General features: G+C 41.7%; 1 long non-coding RNA gene across 1 annotated transcript in view; it reads right to left on the minus strand.

The window, feature by feature from the left end:
• The window catches only part of LOC147193536 (uncharacterized), a 49,012-nt gene extending 36,068 nt beyond the window's left edge, over positions 1 to 12,944 (minus strand). The window contains exons 1-3 of the long non-coding RNA XR_015102982.1: positions 12,687 to 12,944; positions 11,558 to 11,660; positions 1,170 to 1,342 (exon numbers count right to left, since the gene is read on the minus strand). This is a non-coding gene — a long non-coding RNA (uncharacterized LOC147193536). The remainder of the gene's footprint in view (positions 1 to 1,169; positions 1,343 to 11,557; positions 11,661 to 12,686) is intronic.
• Between the last annotated feature and the right edge of the window lie 6,626 nt (positions 12,945 to 19,570).

Here is a 19,570-nt window from a genome sequence, read left to right on the forward strand (position 1 = left end):
GTGGGTTCGATCCCGGCTCCGGCCTCCCTGTGTGGGGTTTGCATGTTCTCCCCGTGCCCGAGTGTTTTTTTTCCGGGTACTCCGGTTTCCTCCCACATTCCCAAAACATGCTTGGCAGGCTGATTGAACACTCTAAATTGCCCCTCGGTGTGACTGTGAGCCTGGATGGTTGTTGGTCTATGTGTGATCTGCAATTGGCTGGCAAATGTTCAGGGTGTCCCCCGCCTACCGCCTGGAGACAGCTGGGATAAGCTCCAGCATCCCCCCGTGACCCTCGTGAGGATAAGCGGGTCAGAAAATGGATGGATGATGATGATGATGATGATGTACGCCTTACATTAAAACTTTTGACTCTTGACATTCATGTTTCCTGCCTTGTTAAATCATGAACATGATCAGCATCTTCACACAGATGAATATCAATAATTATTAATAATGACACAATTAAAGGTAAATCGAGCTGATTCATTATTTCAGAAATGTGCGTCAAACTGGTCGCCCTTCGCATTGATCAGTAGACACGAAGTAGCGAGAGGTGGACATTTCCTCCATCCAGCATGTTGGACATCAAGTTTTAGTCTGAAAATGATTGACAGTATAATTCATTAAATGCTCCTCATTAAATTGACTGCTGACTGTGGATGCACGCGCGGCGGCTGCAACATTGGTTCCAGGTGTGAAACCACCAGGACTGCTTAGGGGAAACTCTTAGCACCTAGTGGGGTTTTCCTTGCTAACTTGTTTTTAAAAAAATAATAATAATAATAATTAAAAAAAATCACTGTACTTGTACGCGCAGTTTGAATGCAAATTTGTTTCCTTTCAATCTCAAGCCACCAGTTGTGGAAATAATCATCAGCCTCTGTGGCTGAAATTAAATATTTTCTTTAAGTGTGAAAAAGCGCAATTTATATTCATGTGTGAATACAATATAACTAATTCAGAATTTAAAATATTGCTACGGGTATTTGCTTCCTCACACCAGGACACAAATTACATTTTAGCTGAGAAACAACATTATTCTTGTTTGTGTGTCGCCCTAATGACGCTCCCATTCGAAAACTAACACGTTCTCACGTAAGGTTAATGCGGTCCTGCGATAACATCAGTGATTGCAGAGCCTTTTTTTTTTTTTTTTGAACAAAACTAACTGGCAAGGAGGTACTCACCCACATAAATGCTTCCAGACTGACGTTGGATGAGATCACACAGAGATACAGTAGGTGTTCCCATGATTGCTACTATCCTTCTCTTCCTCTTAAACTCATGCTCAGACTTCAGACTTGCTTGGCAGGAGCAACTTGGGAGAATCCAAAGCACACAGGCCGCAATCTCTCCGAGGCTGTGTATTGAAACAGAGAAGAAGGGAAAGTGGTTGAAAAAAGAAAAAAAAACATGACAGGAGTGAATCCATGACTGGAAATAGTTTTGAGTCAGAGAAAGACCCTCTCTCGATCAGACTCCCAGCAACAGTGAGCCAAATGATGAAGAATAAGCCCCCTTTGAATAAATTAACAAAAAGGCAACCAAACCACAAAGACAGAATAGAAAAAGACAGTTTCATAGCCTCAGACTAACTACCGTGACATGACACGCAGTTTGGTCGAAAAAGGCCCCCCAAAGACTACTGTAAGGGTGAAATTAATAATCAAGATGGGTCATAAAATGCAGAAAAACAAAAGAAATTAACGGAGGATGAATAGGAAACAAACCGCATCCACAAAATGAGCTAAATATCAAATAGGCTCTTATGAAATGTTCGCAAGCATTTTACAATATTCATCTATTTTTATTCATAGATTTTTTTTTCCATGAAAAAGATATTTTTAAATAGAAATCACCCCCCCCCCCCCCCCAAGTCCATCAGGAAAACAAATGCGTCAAATGTTCATCCTCAACCCTTTGAGGGACAGCGATTACTCCAATGGACAGCTTATCATGTTATCAGGTTACAGGGTGCATGAATGGGTTAAACGGTTTTTACAATTTCAACAATACAAGTATTCAAACCTGCCGCTCCATGAGGCATCATGATTTTTTTGTTTTTAATGAGAACCCAACAATGTATAATTGCTTAATCGTTACATTATCTATCATATTGACGGCTCTTTGTATTTATATCTTGCAATTACGGTGTTGTGTGAGAAAACTTCGGAAAGGAAGGACGAGAGGAGCCGGATGGATTTCTACTGCCAGTTTTTTTTGTTTGTTTTTTTTTGGAGTCGCCAACTTTGTGATGGTGACCTGATAAACCCAAACAACTTATTCCACCGCTGCTCACATGCATTCCCCATTTATGACAAACAACCACAAGGGGATTCCTTTTCAACATGCCATTTGTAACGGCGCGACCCGCTTGAGGTGTTATTTTTGAATTATCATTCATTTTAAATATATTTAAAACATATAAACACATTTATAACGCTATCTATTCATTAAAAAAGGGGCCACATTGTATGAGTAACTAGTAGAATGGGATGACTAGGATGGATAATCATAATTAATTCCACACACGCACCATTAAAAAAATATATATCCCAAATTTGGTAAAAGGTCAAAATGTGTGTTACTTGTTTGTCCAGAGCGCAAACAAAGTATAATACCTGGTTGTCAGAAAAGAACAAATAAGCTTCGTGCAACTCGGCACAACGCTAGTGATACAATAACGACACGGACGACAGCATCATGCAAGAATATTAAACTGATCAGGCACTTAATTAGAAAGAAAAAGCCATGTGGTTGCGCAAGTCTTCGACACACACACACTGTACACCCACTTGAATGGACTTGCTTGATTGACAGATATAATTAAACAGGTTACTAACAGTTGAATGGGCCACAAAGGGGGCCAGTGTAACGCTTCATGCTCCGTTTGTTTAAGCTCATGCACACATACATGCATGTGGAGAAAAGGGTGCTTGTGACGCACTCGGGCAGTTTGGTATTACGCAACGGAGCACCAAAAGCAATCTGGCTAAACTGGGTGGAGAGAGAAGTGCCGGACTTAGATTAGGCGAGGCAGGACAAGATTTAACAAGTTTGTGTGCACGTGTGTGTGTGTGTAGGGAGCGGGGGGGGGGGGGGGGGGGGTGAGCAATGGTGTGTGAGCAATGTCTTCAGACAGGGACAGTGAACCCCTTTTGATGACACCGACGCCTTCCTGGAATCACACACGCACGCACAAAAAAAAAAAAAAAAAAGACGAACACCTACTTGTGTTTAATAAAACAACTGAAATCATTTTAAGGTCCAATTTATGACTTTACAAATGTGCTAAGAAACTCACGGGCAAAGTAAAGAAACTGTCCGCCATGACTAAAAACTCTTTTGGAGGGGGTGGGGGTGTGCAGCAGAAGCAGATTTTGACACAATGTCAAGATATAACCGCCATCTGTTAGGCGGGGATGCCCCCTTATACAGTACAGATGCCCCATGGAATTTTTCGTGAACGGGAGTGAAGCGTCTGTCTGTCTGTGTGTGTGTGTGTGTGTGTGTGGGGGGGGGGGGGGATTCCTCTTCCTATGGTGTGATTCATAAAGCTTCATGAAGCAGTGCGGACATAGAAATGTTTTGGATCACATGTATATTCTGCGCTGACGCACCAAAAATGGCGCCTCCTGTTTGTGGAAACCCAACAAAATATATTTTGGGGGGGTTCTGTAGCGCAAATAATCAGACAGGACCTTTTCCCAAGATGACATTGGTTCTCCTTCAAAACAGATTAAAAACATTTTATGATGCAGAGGCTAGGTATCGCCGACGTCACACCAAAGAGACAGCTTGCAAATTTTGTGAATGCAGTTAAAACACACACACACACAGACCACAAATAGGCCTCCTCTCACTATTTCACGATGGAGCTAAGAAGGCAGTGTCAATCAAGTGGGTGATTGCCATCGTGATGATTAAAATTGAATACACAGACTCCGTAGGAATTTATGGCTTTGACATATCGCACTTTTGTCATTGTTCTTGCAAGGTCGAGCACAGACAAGGCCATCCGCAGAAGGACAAGAACCATCCTACCCCACTTCAAAGAAGACCTTCATGGCAGAGCTATTTGGCACGGTTTTTAAAAACAACACAACTCCAACACTGTCTCCAACATTGTTGAAGATTTAATTCATTAATTAATTAAAATTCACTGGATACAAAACAAAGCTGCCAGGCTTATTTTTTATATCCCAATAGCGGAAGAAATCATTTTGTGATGCCCCCACCGGGTCATTAATTTTGCACTTTCCATCCTGAATTTAGAACAGGGGTGTCAAACTCGTTTTTGTAGTGGACAGCATTTTAGTTACCGTTTCCCCTGGAGGGCCGTTATGACTGAAACCTTATTAAAAAGTCAATAATAACGGTTTATTCAACTATTGTTTAAGTTACTGTAATGAGCGGTTTGGTAACAAGAAAACGCTTACAATATCTCGCTTATTTATTACATATGAGAATTTTACATTTTGGTAGAATTTTAGCAAGCATCATGGAAGTTTGATTTGCTTTTGCGGGCCACTTAAATTAATGTGGCGGGCCAGATCTGACACCTGAGTTTGACACCTGTGATGTAGAAGAACGCATGTGGCAAATATTTGCAAAGAACAAAAGTGCATCTTTTTAATTTTGAGAATTTAAGTCTCTACCGCCCACTTGCGCTCACCCCAATCATCGGCAAGGGTCAAGAGTGGCTCTTCCTACAACACATCGAGGCCTACCATTCCCCCATCTTCCAACCCCCGCCATTTTGCCGACAGAGTCAATGCGCTGACAGAAGCTGCAACAACTATCGCACTCGACACCGCGCTGACCCACGACCCCTGATCTGGGTTTTCTGTGACATTTTCCATAATATTTGGATTGGATTTAGTTTTGTTTCATGTCATGGAGTAAAACCAACTCAAAACATACTTTGCGCGCTTCGACCTGGCGGACTCTCAGTTCATTTTTTGTGAAAGAACATCGGATATTACGTAAACACGATTGGAAGTATGGCAAAACATATTCTGTAAGAGCCCCGCCACTTCCAATGTGTTGAAATGTGAGGTCATGCTTCAAAAGCAAAAATATATATATATCCTTTGGATTTAATTGTTCCTTCTAAAATTTGGCTGCCGCTGAAGTACAAAGTGAGCTGGACTTAAGATAAATGGTGTGTCAACATGCCCAGCGAGTGAAGATGGGAAATCTCATTGGCCAACAGACGCCGCTGAGAGGAGCAACTCTCATCCCACCGTATCGTGCGCTTTGTCCGCCGTGTGATTCATTTGTCATCACAGAAAAACCGAGGCCGGAAGTAAATGGCAATGGTTTGCGCATGACCGTCACGGCCAAATTTCAGGATTGTTATTCTTATTTTTTTTTTAAATGAAAAAAAAGGACAATTAGTTGATACAACAATGCAGTTCTAGAATTGATATCCATTTGCATTATGTCATATTCATACAAAATATAAACAAAGTAAAGCAAAGATTTATTTTCTAAAGATTGACCAAAAAGTACCTCTTTCCTAAAGACATTGTTTTTAATACCTGTCAAGACATTCATTCGTTGTGTTGCCCAGTGATTTTCATTTCCAGACTTTATAATTCTTGTCAATTGTGTCCGTTGTAAAAGTCCGCCCTGCACGTCAAAAGCTCAGGGTGCTTCCCCACTTTGTGCCATTATGAGAGTTTCCGACATGTCACATGTACCTCTTTCATCAAGTCTCGAAAAAACATTTTTAACCCTTTCAGGGACAGCGGTTACTACAGTGGACAGCTTATGTCAGGGGTGTCAAATTAATTTTAGTCACGGGCCAATTTGGAGTTGCGTCTTCCCTCGGAGGGCCGTTATGACAGTGGAACCACAAAATTATTACTTGTACACAACAAATTAATAGAGTTTCGAAATCAAGTCAATTATAATAGATTGTTCAACAATATTATTGCAAAATCTCAATGTTATGACACATGACAATTTGACATTTTGGCACAGATTTTAGCAAGTTGCAACATGATTTGCTTTCACGGGCCACATAAAATGATCCGGTGGGCCAGATCTGGCCCCCGGCCCTTGAGTTTGACACCTGTGGCTTATGTGATCAGGTTACGGGTTGTCATTATTGGTGCATGAAAGGGTTAATCCATCCATCCATCCATTTTCCGAACCGCTTGATCCTCACTAGGTTCGCGGGGGGTGCTGGAGCCTATCCGAGCCATCTCCGGGCAGTAGGCGGGGGACACCCTGAATCAGTTGCCAGCCAATCGCAGGGCACACAGAGACGAACAACCATCCACGCCCACACTCACACCCAGGGACAATTTAGAGCGTCCAATCAGCCTGACATGCATGTTTTTGGAATGTGGGAGGAAACCGGAGCACCCCGAGAAAACCCACGCAGGCCCGGGGAGAACATGCAAACTCCACACAGGGAGGCCAGAGCTGGAATCGAACCCGGTACATCTGCACTGTGAAGCCGACGTGCTAACCACTGGACTACCGGGCCGCCCTTGAAAGGGTTAATATTAAACCTAAAAAAAAATAAATAAATAAAAAACATTTGGAGGCATTGCTGCGTGCTGGAAGGACTTCTTTTTTTTCAAAGAATCAGGCCACTGAAAATGAACCTTGCAGAATTATTTTTTCTCAAGATCCTATCATTTGTTTTCAAATCTTGAAATGGCCTCATCCCACCTGACTTCTCCGCCCCTACACACCTGCCTCAGGTCTGCAGACCAGACACTATTAGAGGTATCGAGAACAAAGCGGAGGTCCAGAGGGGATCCAGCCTTTTCCGTTGTTGGTCCCTCTCTTGGGAACGACCTCCTGCTGAACGTTAAGCAAGCCCCCTATCTGTCCATCTTTACAACTCTTGTTAAAACTCATTTGTATTCTTTGGCTTTTGACTCAGCATGAGACTTGATTTTTAGTTTTACCGTTTTGGGGCTTTCTACTGTCTTGTTGTTGTATGAATTAATTTTGCTCCATGTGCAGCACTTTGTGCACAGCGGTTTTAAAAGTGCTCTAGAAATCCAGTTGAGTTGCATCAACAATCTTTCCCATGCGGGCGCTACATGTGGCACCCAGCCACTCATTAAATAATACAATTAACAACAATGTAATTAATTTAGTTTATTTCATTTTAAAAAAAGAAAAAAGAGCCATAAATAGATGACCATAGTGCACTCCAATCAAGACTTCCAAAGACAGTAGGAAACAACGGACAAAAACTTGAAGCCTTTGCCAGTGGCATCTTTTAACCAAATATTGATTAAACCAGCAACCATCTTGTGTACCTTGAAAAAAAAAAGAAAACATAAGCTCGGGTAAACTTTTTTTTTGTAGTGTTGCCTATAATTTGCTTCCCGTCTGCAGTTCGCTCTCTCTTGTGTGTGTGTGTGTGTGTGCGCGCGTGTGCCAGGACTGCTGGAATTGATGGCGAGTCAGACACATGCCTGGGATGGCTAAGATGTTCCATTTGAGAAGCCATTAATCCAATTCATTAATATGTGCATTACATACAGTACACGGAGAGCGCTCCCCATTGACAAATCCCTTTGGTATTCGTGTATAAAATCCTGGCGGAGATGCGTCAGTCACAAAAATTTTGGGCAGATTCCTGTCTAACAGGACGAAGATGGAAAATAGTTCAAAAAAAGAACGATACCAGTTGTGCTTGTCTTTTGGTCTCTTTTTTTTTTTCCAGGAGAGCAGAAATATTTGTGGCTGGGTATGTCCTTCTCATCCCAATGTAAAAATCTCCCAAGCATCAGTGCGTAAAATCTCCAACCGACTGAGCATCATGATAAATACTCAAGTGAAGACGGCAACAATGGCACATCACCGCAATTCAATTCAATTGTAATTCCAAAATGGATGCTTGTTTTACTGTAGAGCAGCTCGGGGCTCTGAGTTGGGAAGCTATTGCGTCAATCATACGTGTCAAGTGACACCAAAAAAAAAAAAAAAAAGGCAAGTGGAAAATTTACTCCAGATCGGTGCAGCGTGAGCATGAGTCACGTTTCAAACAAAACTGCGACATTTCAAGTAGGTGTTTGTTTATGGAATTTTACAATGGACGGCACACACCGGTCAGGTGAATTGAGAATGCTGAGCCACATTCTGCGTTGTTTTTTTTTTTGTTAAGAAAAAATTCTGACTTTTTGTACAGCTTAAAGTGATCTAAATGAGAGGTGTGCCACCTCTAATTAAGATGTGGAAAAATTGACAAACTATGCACTTTATAAGTTAGCAAGCCTATATGGTGAAAATTACAGATGTGTAAAAATTAAGTTGGTTATTTATGTAACTATTCCTGGAGAGGTAACCATTCACTCAAGCCCCAATTTGATTTTCGATTTTTAGTTCCCAATTTCTATTTAATTATTTTTTTTCAATCTTTTTTTTTTAACAAAATGAATGAGTCATTTTAGAACCAAAATATGATTTGATTTTAGCATCTGCATTTGGTCCTTGTTACAGTCACTTTTTGTAACTTTACAAAAACAAATTTGAAAATGAGCTGCCGGTAATCATTTTGACTATTTCCACTCCATTTTTATCCGTTCTTTGTTCTGTCAGTGCCTGAACTAAACATGAAAAAAAAATAGACAATATACAATAGATTTGGCTGTTACCGTGACCAACCCTTTTATGATCAAAAATGTGATACCGATCTTTTTATTTTTTACATTGATGCAGATTTTATCGCGTATAAATGTTTCAGTGACTCATGACATTCCCACTTATTTACTGCGAGCCAACAGAATTATTTTTTTATCCTTAAAAGGGAATTAGATGAACTTTCACTGGAAAAAAACTCCTTCAGCCCAAAAAAAAAAAAGCAAACTTTAAATTGCATGCATCAATGTATGTTTTTTCAATCCTAACAAATTCACGTCACAACTACCGTCATTCTGCTCACTCTTTGAATTGTTCATTGTTAATCCCATGACAAGTAGATTGACCAATAAACCTCTAAAAGGGATTTCAAAAAAACGTTAAACAGTGAAATAACAATCACTCAAGTGTAATGTTCAAAATAACGACAATTGAGACAGAACAATGTTCACGTACTTTGTAGAAAGTGAGAATACTGATTCCCACCTCTGTGCCCCCCCCCCAAGTGAAACAAGATCCCGTTAATGCTCATGCTATATTTTATTGTCTTTCACGGTCTGTGAATTTAGCATCCACCACCCACTAACGCCCTCCCTGGGAACAGCAGGTTAAAATACACTTGATGTAGTGCCAAGAAGGGTGCTTTTTCTCTCGCTACGCATGAGCGGCATGGTTTTTTTTATCTTTTTCCAAGGACCAGTTCTGCCCGTCTACAATGATCTCCCGCAGTCTCAGCAGGATGCACAGACCCACCAAAAAATAAATAAAGAGCTCAAATCCTCCAAGTCAAGGAACAAGAGAAGTGCCACCATACTCTTCACTTCGGTTATTCAGGATTTGCAACTCCCTCTCCCGGAGAAATGTCAGTACTTGAACAAAAAAAATGTGTGTAGTAAATTGGTGATGGGTGTGTGATTAGCCAGCAAGCTTCAACCAGCATTTGTGGCAAGTCAACCAATGTGGCAAAAGAGTGCATTAAGATGGCCATGTATATTAAATTTCAGATTTATGGGGTTAGAGATGTGACAAATTCAGCTTTCTAAATGTCAGGCTTCATGAGAGCCACCATAAAATTAGACTTCTTCCATCCAAAATGATTTTTTGGGGGGGGTGGGGTCCAAACATTAAATATGTTTGACAACTTGTATGAGAATTTTCAAGGTGCCATTTAACAAAGAGCAATGAGATAGAATAACATGCAAACAATGCGAGCAGATGACTAGCATCGCGAGACAACAACATACCTGTAAATAAAAACATTTTAAAAAGGGAACAGGCAGCTTTATATTGACTCCCAATCATGCACAACCTAATGTGCTACAGTACAGTAGTTGAGTTGTGAAAATGTATCAAATTGTATAATTATTATTATTGCAACGATTCTGTAATTGTAACATTTACAGCATTGTGTTGTCAGTGCAGAATTTTGAGCCACAATTGGATGCAAGAACTTTTTTCCTCAAAACATAAAGCTTTAAAGCCTTACCCCACTGGGGGCGCTCGAATAAGAACAGGTTGCAGAAAGGCGTGTTTGTAGCTGTATAAAATCAAGTTGCCATGGTGATTGCACCCCCCTTTGTTGTTTTCTCAACACCCAATGAAAGATCTCTGGCACCCCCTACTGATCACTTGGGAAAATACCACTGATACGCCACACAATGACTAGTACATTACCGTTTAATGAAAATCATCCAGAACAGGTAGGATTTGAAACCTTTTCACATCGTACTATGAAGTAGATTCTTTAAAAAAAACACACACAACGGTATACAGTGTATATATTTCTAATGGAATACAACGATCTCTGAAAGTTCAGCTTTTCATACCTTATCTGTTCTTCATAGATCTGTCGACCTCAAACTGATGCTGTATATTTAGCTAGCTGCATCCAATTCGTGCAAGTTTTTTTTAATCACATTCAATTGACAAAATTCTTAACTGTGAAAAAAATCTCTAATCCACCCACATTTGCTTTGAAATGGCCTAATCAAATCACAGAACCCATCGATACTTTTAGTAAATTGAACCCATTTAATCTGTAGAAACATCCACTTTCAGCATCTATAAATAGCCTACATATCTCAAAGTGTAAAATCAATATCAAGCAAATATGTATTAAACGTTGAGGTCAAATAAAACGCAATAAAATATTCAGATAAACTCGATCAGTTGGTGGATCAAACAAAAACAAGACGGTTCCTTTAAAAACAACCCAATTCATAAAAAATGCATGAGAGCGGCCCGAGCAAGGAGCACAGAGTTTCATCATGAACCCAATGACACCAAAACCTGCAGTAGCAACGACACCCGCTAGATGGCTTAAAAATAGCTCTCAAAAAGTGAGCAAGGCTAAACTCAAATTGCATGTGGGAGGGAATTAGTTGGGTTTTTAAAGCAGCAAAATGCGGGCGGTGCACGTTGTGGTTTCAGTTCAGGTCCAACGGACAAGGGGATGTGCGCCTGACTGTTTTGATGACAGATGGAGCCACAGCACCAAACACAAGCAGATGTCTTTGCTCAATTTGATTGAATCCACGGTGCAGACCTCCTTGGTTCTAAAGAGCAAAAATATTCTCAGGAGATTGAGAGAGTAGAAGGGGAATGAACACACAGAAAGGAGGGTGAGCGAGTGAGTGACGAGGTGAGGGGGGGGGGGTGAGAGTCATTTTATCCTCGTGCGCATTCATTCGGAGGGGTCAGCGAGTGCGATTGTTCTAGGACGGCCTGTCAAAACAGTGCAGCCACCATGTGTGCCCCCCACTCTCAAACGCACGAAGCCGTGCCAACACGCTCCCGTGCGCCCTCAAAAGCTTTTACCAACAGCACCATCGGGACCTTTTTTTTTTTTTTAGAGCTGCGTCACAGCGGCAACATCACCCACTGACATGCAGAGGCAAGTGAACAACATCACACAAGCAGTGCACAACTTGCTGCCGAGAGTCAAGAAAAACGTTTGCCTTACCAAGTGAGCTGGAGTCAGGTTGTGCAAACCCCCCCCCCCCCCAAAAAGGAGGGGATGCCGAGGCCAACCCGACGGCGCCTTCCTCTCCCAAGTTGAGCGCACACTGCGGAGGCCAGAGAGAGGCAATAGTCAAACACATGGCAGGGACACGCTATCAGAGTGTGAGCAAAACAAGGAAGACAAGACGAAGGGTGGGGTAGGGGGGGTACAACAGAGAGAAAGGGAGGGACAGAGACAGAGCCGGAGGAGTGAGAGAAGGTAGAGGAGTGAAAGTGTACCAAAACGGCACTTGAAAGGGTGGGAGAGGGCAAGTGAGTGGTGGAGAAAAGGGAGGGAGAGAGGGAGCGAGAGACCTAAGGAGACAGCGGTTGTTGTTGTTGAGTTGAGAGGACAGGGCCGTAGGGTAAGAGTGTTCAGCACACTGACACAAGAACAGCTCCATTCTTCGGTCTGCGTGCAGATTATATTTCACATCCCATGAAGTCATTTGAACACAAGCAAAGATCTCTCCTTGCCTCATCCCTCTCATGGAACCCGATCATTGCGATTCCATTGCCTCCTTCCCCATGGAAGAGGTACTTGCATGAGATTATCGGAAGTAAGGTGACGCTGTGGATTTGGGCTCTGACAGGAGATGCTCAACTTCCCAGGAAACCCAGCAAAACAAAAAAAACGTGTGCAGGTTCTCTCTGGTGGCCGGCTACTGGGAAGTGGCATGCCAACAATAAGCGTGTAGTCACCGCGAGGCCATTGCACAACACTTGAGTCCGTGTCAAGGGAAGGAGGGGTAGGTAACACAGCGGCAAGTTGCAAAGTGCAACAGCTTGTGGCAGGAACAACAGGAAAAAGTGGTCGCGGCCAGCGCGAAGGTTTTCTTTGACGCTGTCATTTAAACATCTCCAATAATTTTGTTTGGCTCGTAAAAGCACAACACAGCCAAGCTTGACTTCACTGTACCCTAAACTCAGTTTTGACCTGGTCAGTGCTTACTCATTTGAATGTCCACAACCAAGTGAGACAACTGAAAATGTGCACACTAAAGTATGTAATCACACTTAAATGTTTTTTTTTTAAATCTTGAATATTGCCTGTTATTGTGGCTCAAGTGGTCAAGTGTAAACACTCTCACCTGAACACTGATACTCTCATGAGGCGTGTTGGTAGAGCCGGCAGGCAGGATAAGCATTAAGCAGGGTGGACTGAACAAAATGTATTAACAAAACACTGGAAAAACTAAATGGGAGCGCATTAACAAAGCCTTGAAAAGATCGAAATTCAAACGAACAACAAAACATGAGGAACTAAGACACCACTACGGGCAACAAAACACAACAGAAACGAAACATCGCACTAACACAACAAGATTTCAGAACCCAGGAAACTGAATTCAAGCTGATGAGACAACGAGGAACACCTGGACGAGGACGAGGTTTGAGCGAGCTGATTGGTTGACACAAGGGACCCGGATGACAACAAGTGGACACAACCAAAGGAGGAAGACAAAAGCGCACGAGGAAATAAAAAACAAAAAAAAACGTAATCCAAACAAAAACAAAATCATGACAGATAGACACTGTTAAACTGGCAGCAAAAAGCAAGCGAAAATCAGAAATATATTACAGTACATGCGTCGTCCAATAAGACGATATGCGTCTCAATACATGGGGACAATTCAAGAAAAAAACACTGTTCAAGGTTTTGTAGTGAATGCCAAAATGACATCGTAGGTTTGGTCCAATTGCTTCATTTGCGAGATTATCGTTAGCAATCAGGCAGGTATGTTGACAAATAGGTCAATAGTAGCGCTCACGGACCTGAGTGTGGATAGCGTGTTTTCCCTCACGGGTACAATAAAATACGCAACATACAAGCAGGAGCTGAGATGTTAAAGTGTTTACCGAGTAGGCCGTCTGATTTTTTTTGTCAAACCCTTGCCATGCACGTCGATAGCTCAAGTGCTTCCTCACTTTGTGCCATTATTTCCTACACGTCACATTTACCTCTTTCATCAAGTCTCGAAAAAAATTTTTTTTTAATCCTTTCAGGGACAGCGGTGACGACAGTGGACAGCTTCTCATGTTATCAGGTTATAGGGTGCATGAAAGGGATAAATGCGGGTGTTAAATTGCATGGCATGGAATCTGAGAATTCTAAACAGCTGCAAAAAAAACAAAAAAAAACATGAACGCTTGGATGCAAAATTTCATTTTAAAAAAACACTTAATTTTTTCTCATCTATAGCTTGACCATATAGAAAAACTTTTTTTTTTTTTAAGCACAGGCATGCCCACCAAACCCCGATAAGTTTTGAATGCACAGAGAAAGTTGTCGTTATAATGTAACCAGAAAGGTTCCAGGGAGAGGAGAAAAAGTACCGGGACATCAATCATGTTCAAATCTGAAGAACCATGAATATTCTGAACTGTTATTAAGATGATGAGAGTATCTGCAGGTCCTCGTTTTGGGCCTCAGCTCAGGCCCTCTTGGTCTATGTTTTTACTGAGTCATGTCCAAAAACAAAATATGAACACATAAGAAAATTTGACCCTTTCATGCACCCTATAACCTGATAACATGATCAACTGACCACTGTGGTGACCGCGGTCCCTGAAAGGGTTCATCTCCATTGTGATCAGCGAATATCAACACTGGAATTCGTCATTATGTATTGAAAGGTGATTTCTCAAAAACAACATGACAAAGAGTGACTTTGTCTCCCGACTTTTGTCCTAAATCACATGTGAAGCAAAACAACTTTGGAGCCTCAAATCAGAACAGCATGTAACCTTCAGCTTGTACACGTGTTTTATAGAAATTGTACACCTGAATGACAACGTATGCCTTGAATGCACTTGAATAACCCGTAACATGAGCTCACATATCCGTGTGAACCACACGTGGAGCCATGTGCTTTTCAATGTTGTCGAAGAGCAGGTCCTCCTTTCGAGAGCTCGCTGCTCGTAGCGCTTGTGGCTCACCGCATCCTCTTGTCGTTTGCAAAATAAACACGTTGTCATCACACACTTAGAGGCCTCCCCGAGCGCACGCATGCATTGACCTTCTCGGAGGCCCCGCTGTGTTGTACATTACGCATATTTTCCGCACTATAAGGCGCACCTAAAAGCATTCCATTTTCTCAAAAGCCGACAGTGCGCCTTATAATCCGATGCACCTGATATATGCTTCAATATTCTAATTTCTTGGATGTAGTATTTTAAATGTTCTGTAAAGAACATTCTTAACCTTGGCGTTCTTAACCTTGCCAATGGGACAGAATCCAACAAGTTCATCTGCACATTCATCGAACCCTTTATGAGTGAAAAACGAAAGTATGACTTTTTACAAATTCATGACATAAAAAACACATTTATTAAAAACAAAACAAAAGTAAATAAAATTTCAAGACATAAGCTTTTTACAGAACATTTGAGCACCGAGCGAACTAAATTTCCCACAGCACTGATTGGACAAGCAATGTCACGTGATCATCTGCAGCCAGTGATGGCCAAGCGGGCGTGTCATAACTAATTGACATGTTGAGTCGGGTGTGTCTTAACCTCTATGGCAGAGGCTCCGTCGAACCCCTGAGATGATTCACCGAACCTCTAGGGTTCATTCAAAACCAGGTTGAGAACCACTGCTCTATATAAATAAAGCTGAATTCTATTGTGTTGTATTCCCCTTAGCATAGCTCCATCAAGTGGGTGCATAACACAACAGCAGCCACTATTGTGGCTTCTATTCTATGCGCCCTATAATGTGGTGCGCCCTATATATGAAAACTGTTTTAAAATAGGCCATTCATTGAAGGTGCGCCTCATACCCCGAAGCACCTTATAATGCAGAAAATACGGTACTTGTTGTGCACCCCACGGATTTTCTTCTTCGTCTGCTGACCTCCAACAGCATCTGTTTGGAATGAAAAAATTCAAGTCTTATCAGCATGCAAGATGAAGGGTACTGACAGAAAAATGGCAAGAGTGTCCTCAGATTCCACTTCTGTGCAGAATAAAATATTGCATGAGGAAGACTAAACAATGAGAAAGAAGGTCTTGCAAGTTGACAGCACCAAGATCGCCAAGGTCACCTCTTGTCGCTCTGTAACAGGCATGAGTTTTTGGGGGGGGGGGTTTCTGCCATATATGCGGTGGTGAAAGACAAACAACACAAACACTTTAGTCAGTCAGTATTAACCCTTTCATGCACCAATAATGAAAACCTGTCACCTGATGATATGATAAGCTGTCCACTATAGTAACCGCTGTCCCTGAAAGGGTAAAAATCTTCCTTTGTTTCATGCTCAAATTAATCTGTTGCAGTTTTCAAATCGGACGGTAATTTGGACAATGATAGCGTCTTTAAAAATTTTCCCTTGACATACCACCACGATGGATCTGCGATAAAATGAACAAAGTGTAAACTACAGTATCAGCTTTCATTGAAGTGCACTGTGTACAGTGGGTAAGTAGACTCTTCTTCTGCGATTCATTTAACTCTGCTCGCTAAGTCCATCTAAATCCTGGATAAATACACTTTTCAAAAATACTCAGTGAACTCATTGCCTTAACATTTCCAAATAATGCCAATCACTGCCGACTCATTTTTTAAAATTCAGCCTGTTAAATGAGAATTCCTCCATTCTTTGTTTCCGAATCTCAAAATGCCTTTCAAATCAAAGGTCTGCATCACGTGGTACAATGTTTACGGAATTCAGCCTGCGTGTAGGGCTTGTTTTTTTTTTCCATTTCATATCGCCAGAGTAGCGAGGCGGGAAGAGGTAGAAATATTTTGAGGGTATCAGTACAACACTCTTCGATGTCATAAAGATGGCATCACGTTATTGCCGTGTGTAATAGATGTACCATCTGCGTGGCTGAATTACGACTATCGCCGCAGATGTCCACTTGATTCATGTTTGTGTGGTGGATAGCTGCTTCACTGTCTTTGCTCCCCAATGTACCCCACTTTACTTTCTCAAAGCAGTTGAATAGCTAATTAACTTTGTGGCTGATGACAAGCTAACCTTAGAGTTGGGACTGTCATAACATGCTCGGAGTGGAAGGGTCCAACTCAGGTTTTTGTGGCTGAACTCAGTTTCAGTGAAGCTTCCTGGCTTGAACAAGTTGCTTGGTAGAACCTCACACATAAAGGAAATTAAATCCAATCCAGCTGAATTGTTTTCTCCCTCCCTCTCTCTTTCTCCCTCTCTCTTCCTCAAACGGCTTTACTAACCGCTGTTGTAAATTGTCTGTAAAAACTAGTCAAAGAAAAGCAGTTGCAATGAGTGCTTCTCACAAGTTCACTTCCTCTGGAAAAGCACGTGTGTGTGCATGTGTACAGGGCTGCCCATAACAGGTCGCTCAGGAACATGTCAGTGGGCAGCAAGGTGGGGGGACTCTTGACAGTGAAGCTATGCAGCTCACCATCTGGTGGAAGTGTCAGTCATGTACACATTCAGGAGTTCAGGCCTTGGAGATCCGGATCGCCTGCTCGTGTTTCAATCTGGCGGGCTCGAGAAGCAGACCGCTGGTGTCTCATGTAACTTGTGCTTCGTTTTAAAAACAGCGTACCAGGGGCCCATTTTGCTTTCATGAAGTTCTTTGAGAAGCTGCTATTTTGGTTGACAGTGATCATTTTGAGGTTATCTTGAACATTTCGAGGTGTCCTTGGAAAATCAACTCGTACTGCGCTTTATTCCCACTTGCAAACAATAATTGGAATCAGGTACAGTATAACAGAGAGTAAGGATTGGCAATTTATGGAGAAAATATGTGCATGTGTCATGTTTGAGATGGCAGGGGACCCAAAAAGCAGGCTCGCAGGAGTTGAGTTGAAGAATTTAATTACTGAATCCTGTACATTTATGTCCTACCAGTTCGAAACCAAAAGGTAACGACCAATCACGGCTTTCCTGTACATTTATGTCCTACCAGTTCGAAACCAAAAGGTAACGACCAATCACGGCTTCCGGGTTTGATCATGTGACGTACGCGACCGAAGCCCTTCGGTCTGTGACGTCACTTGCAGTCGAAAACAAGTGCCAAGATGAATAAAACAAGTGGATTTTGCTGATTCATATTCTACAAACGCAACATTAGCATATAATGTTTTGACGAATGGGTGCACACAGAACACATTAAGACAATCTTTGACTTGACTTTGTTTTTAAAAAGCTGCAGCCTGACATTGGAATAATGTAAACAACACTGCCTGAGCACTAACTGTGAATTCAGCAATCATTATCGGTAGAATAGCAGGCTCAAAAATAAAAATAATACCCATGACGCATGATTTCTACAATTGTATTGGAACCAGGACAAAGTTTTCATGACTTTGCCGCTCATTTTAATCATGATACATTTGTTTATTTTGTGTTATCCTGAGTGGGCTAAAAGCACACATTAGAATCGCATTTGTTCTTGCAAAGGCATGCCTTTGAAGCAGGCTCCTGGCATTTAAAACATGCCACCACTCTAACTGTGGACAAGAAAGAAGTTATTCATTTCACGCAAGTGGACTTGTGCACACCAAACACACACGTCAAGAAGTCCAGTTTATGTGCTTCATCCAATGTTTCAACTGTTCATCACTGTCTGTGCATTGAAAACAGATCCGTATCAACATGCGTGTGTGAGACATAGCGCGGATTGCGCAATTGCTTTCGACCAAAACAACTCAGACCTGTTGAGTAACTCGCTGAGAGAGAGAGGGAGAGAGAGAGAGAGAGAGAGAGAGAGAGAGAGAGAGAGAGAGAGAGAGAGAGAGAGAGAGAGAGAGAGAGAGAGAGAGAGAGAGAGAGAGAGAGAAAGTAAGCCCATAGCACATAAACCTCAGGATGAGATGTTTAATGGGTGGCAGAAAGCTTACATCGTTCAAAAAGACAAGCATGGGACACTTAAAGAATGATAAAAATAAGACAAGGCATAATAATTCAGTTGTGAGATAAGTGAGTAGGTTTCAACAGTTATATAAACTGCCACTGTGGCAAAATAGGCTCACGATGGGAGTCTCAAGAGTTCAGGGTGTGGCGATGGTGGAGATATGGCACAAACAGACACACCCCCTCAAAAAAAAATCTAGTTTTCCCTTGGGAGGGGTTTGGAAATGGTGCAGCCTGCAAGAAGACATTAAACAAGACAAAATGTTCATACAGTATTAGGCTGGCACAAACCACAAGACGAGAAAGTCTAATTAAAGCTCTATAAATAAGCAGATAACTTGCCCTGGAGCAGTTCTGTGACGTGTCAGTTCTTGGTGGGTTTCACATAAAAACACATTTCACAAAAAGACAATCCAAGACACATCCAAGGAAATTGGGTAGCAAATCAACAGGAGGAAAAATCTGTCATTTAAAAATGTGCCGGCAAAAATAGACAAATAAATAAATAACAGAAGCAAACAGACACTCGTAGTTTACTTGTAGAACTGGATGAGACTACTCATAGCACACCATTCAAAGTTATGTGCAGTACAAATACTTTCCGTAAAGCCTTTTGAGGATTTATGGAGATAAGGAGGGTATTTATGTGTGACATACTGTATGCCTACGAGGGGCCAGTGTGTTACGAGTGCAGCACCATACTAGTCTGGTTTAATTGAGTTCTAGTAAGCTAATGTGGCACATGTAGCGTAAAAAAAAACACTCTTGAGACAGCAACACATTAGTGCACCCTCGTCATTCTCGATGCCAACAGAAGGGTCTACAAATCTTGCTAGTGCTAGTGCTCGTGTAGTAGTGCTCAAAAAGCGGCACTAGTAATGGATCAATACATTATTCATAATTAGATTTTACGACTGGTGAATTCAATCGTCTTAGTATTCGTAAGACGATCCACAAAGTTCCAAGTGATGACAAAGCACGTGCTAGTTCATGGACTTTACATTGGATATAACTGATAACATGCTCAAAGTTTCAAACGGCTTGCCAACGAAACCGCGTTTGGGAAAAGGTAAGTACCTCTCCAATACGCTAGGTGGCGATAAAATACTCTTCTACGATTAAGACAAAAAAAA

The sequence above is a fragment of the Hippocampus guttulatus genome, chromosome 15 (genome assembly GCF_054856545.1).
Source record: "Hippocampus guttulatus isolate MCC_2025c chromosome 15, RoL_Hgut_1.0, whole genome shotgun sequence".
In the NCBI taxonomy this organism is placed as follows: Eukaryota; Metazoa; Chordata; class Actinopteri; order Syngnathiformes; family Syngnathidae; genus Hippocampus; species Hippocampus guttulatus.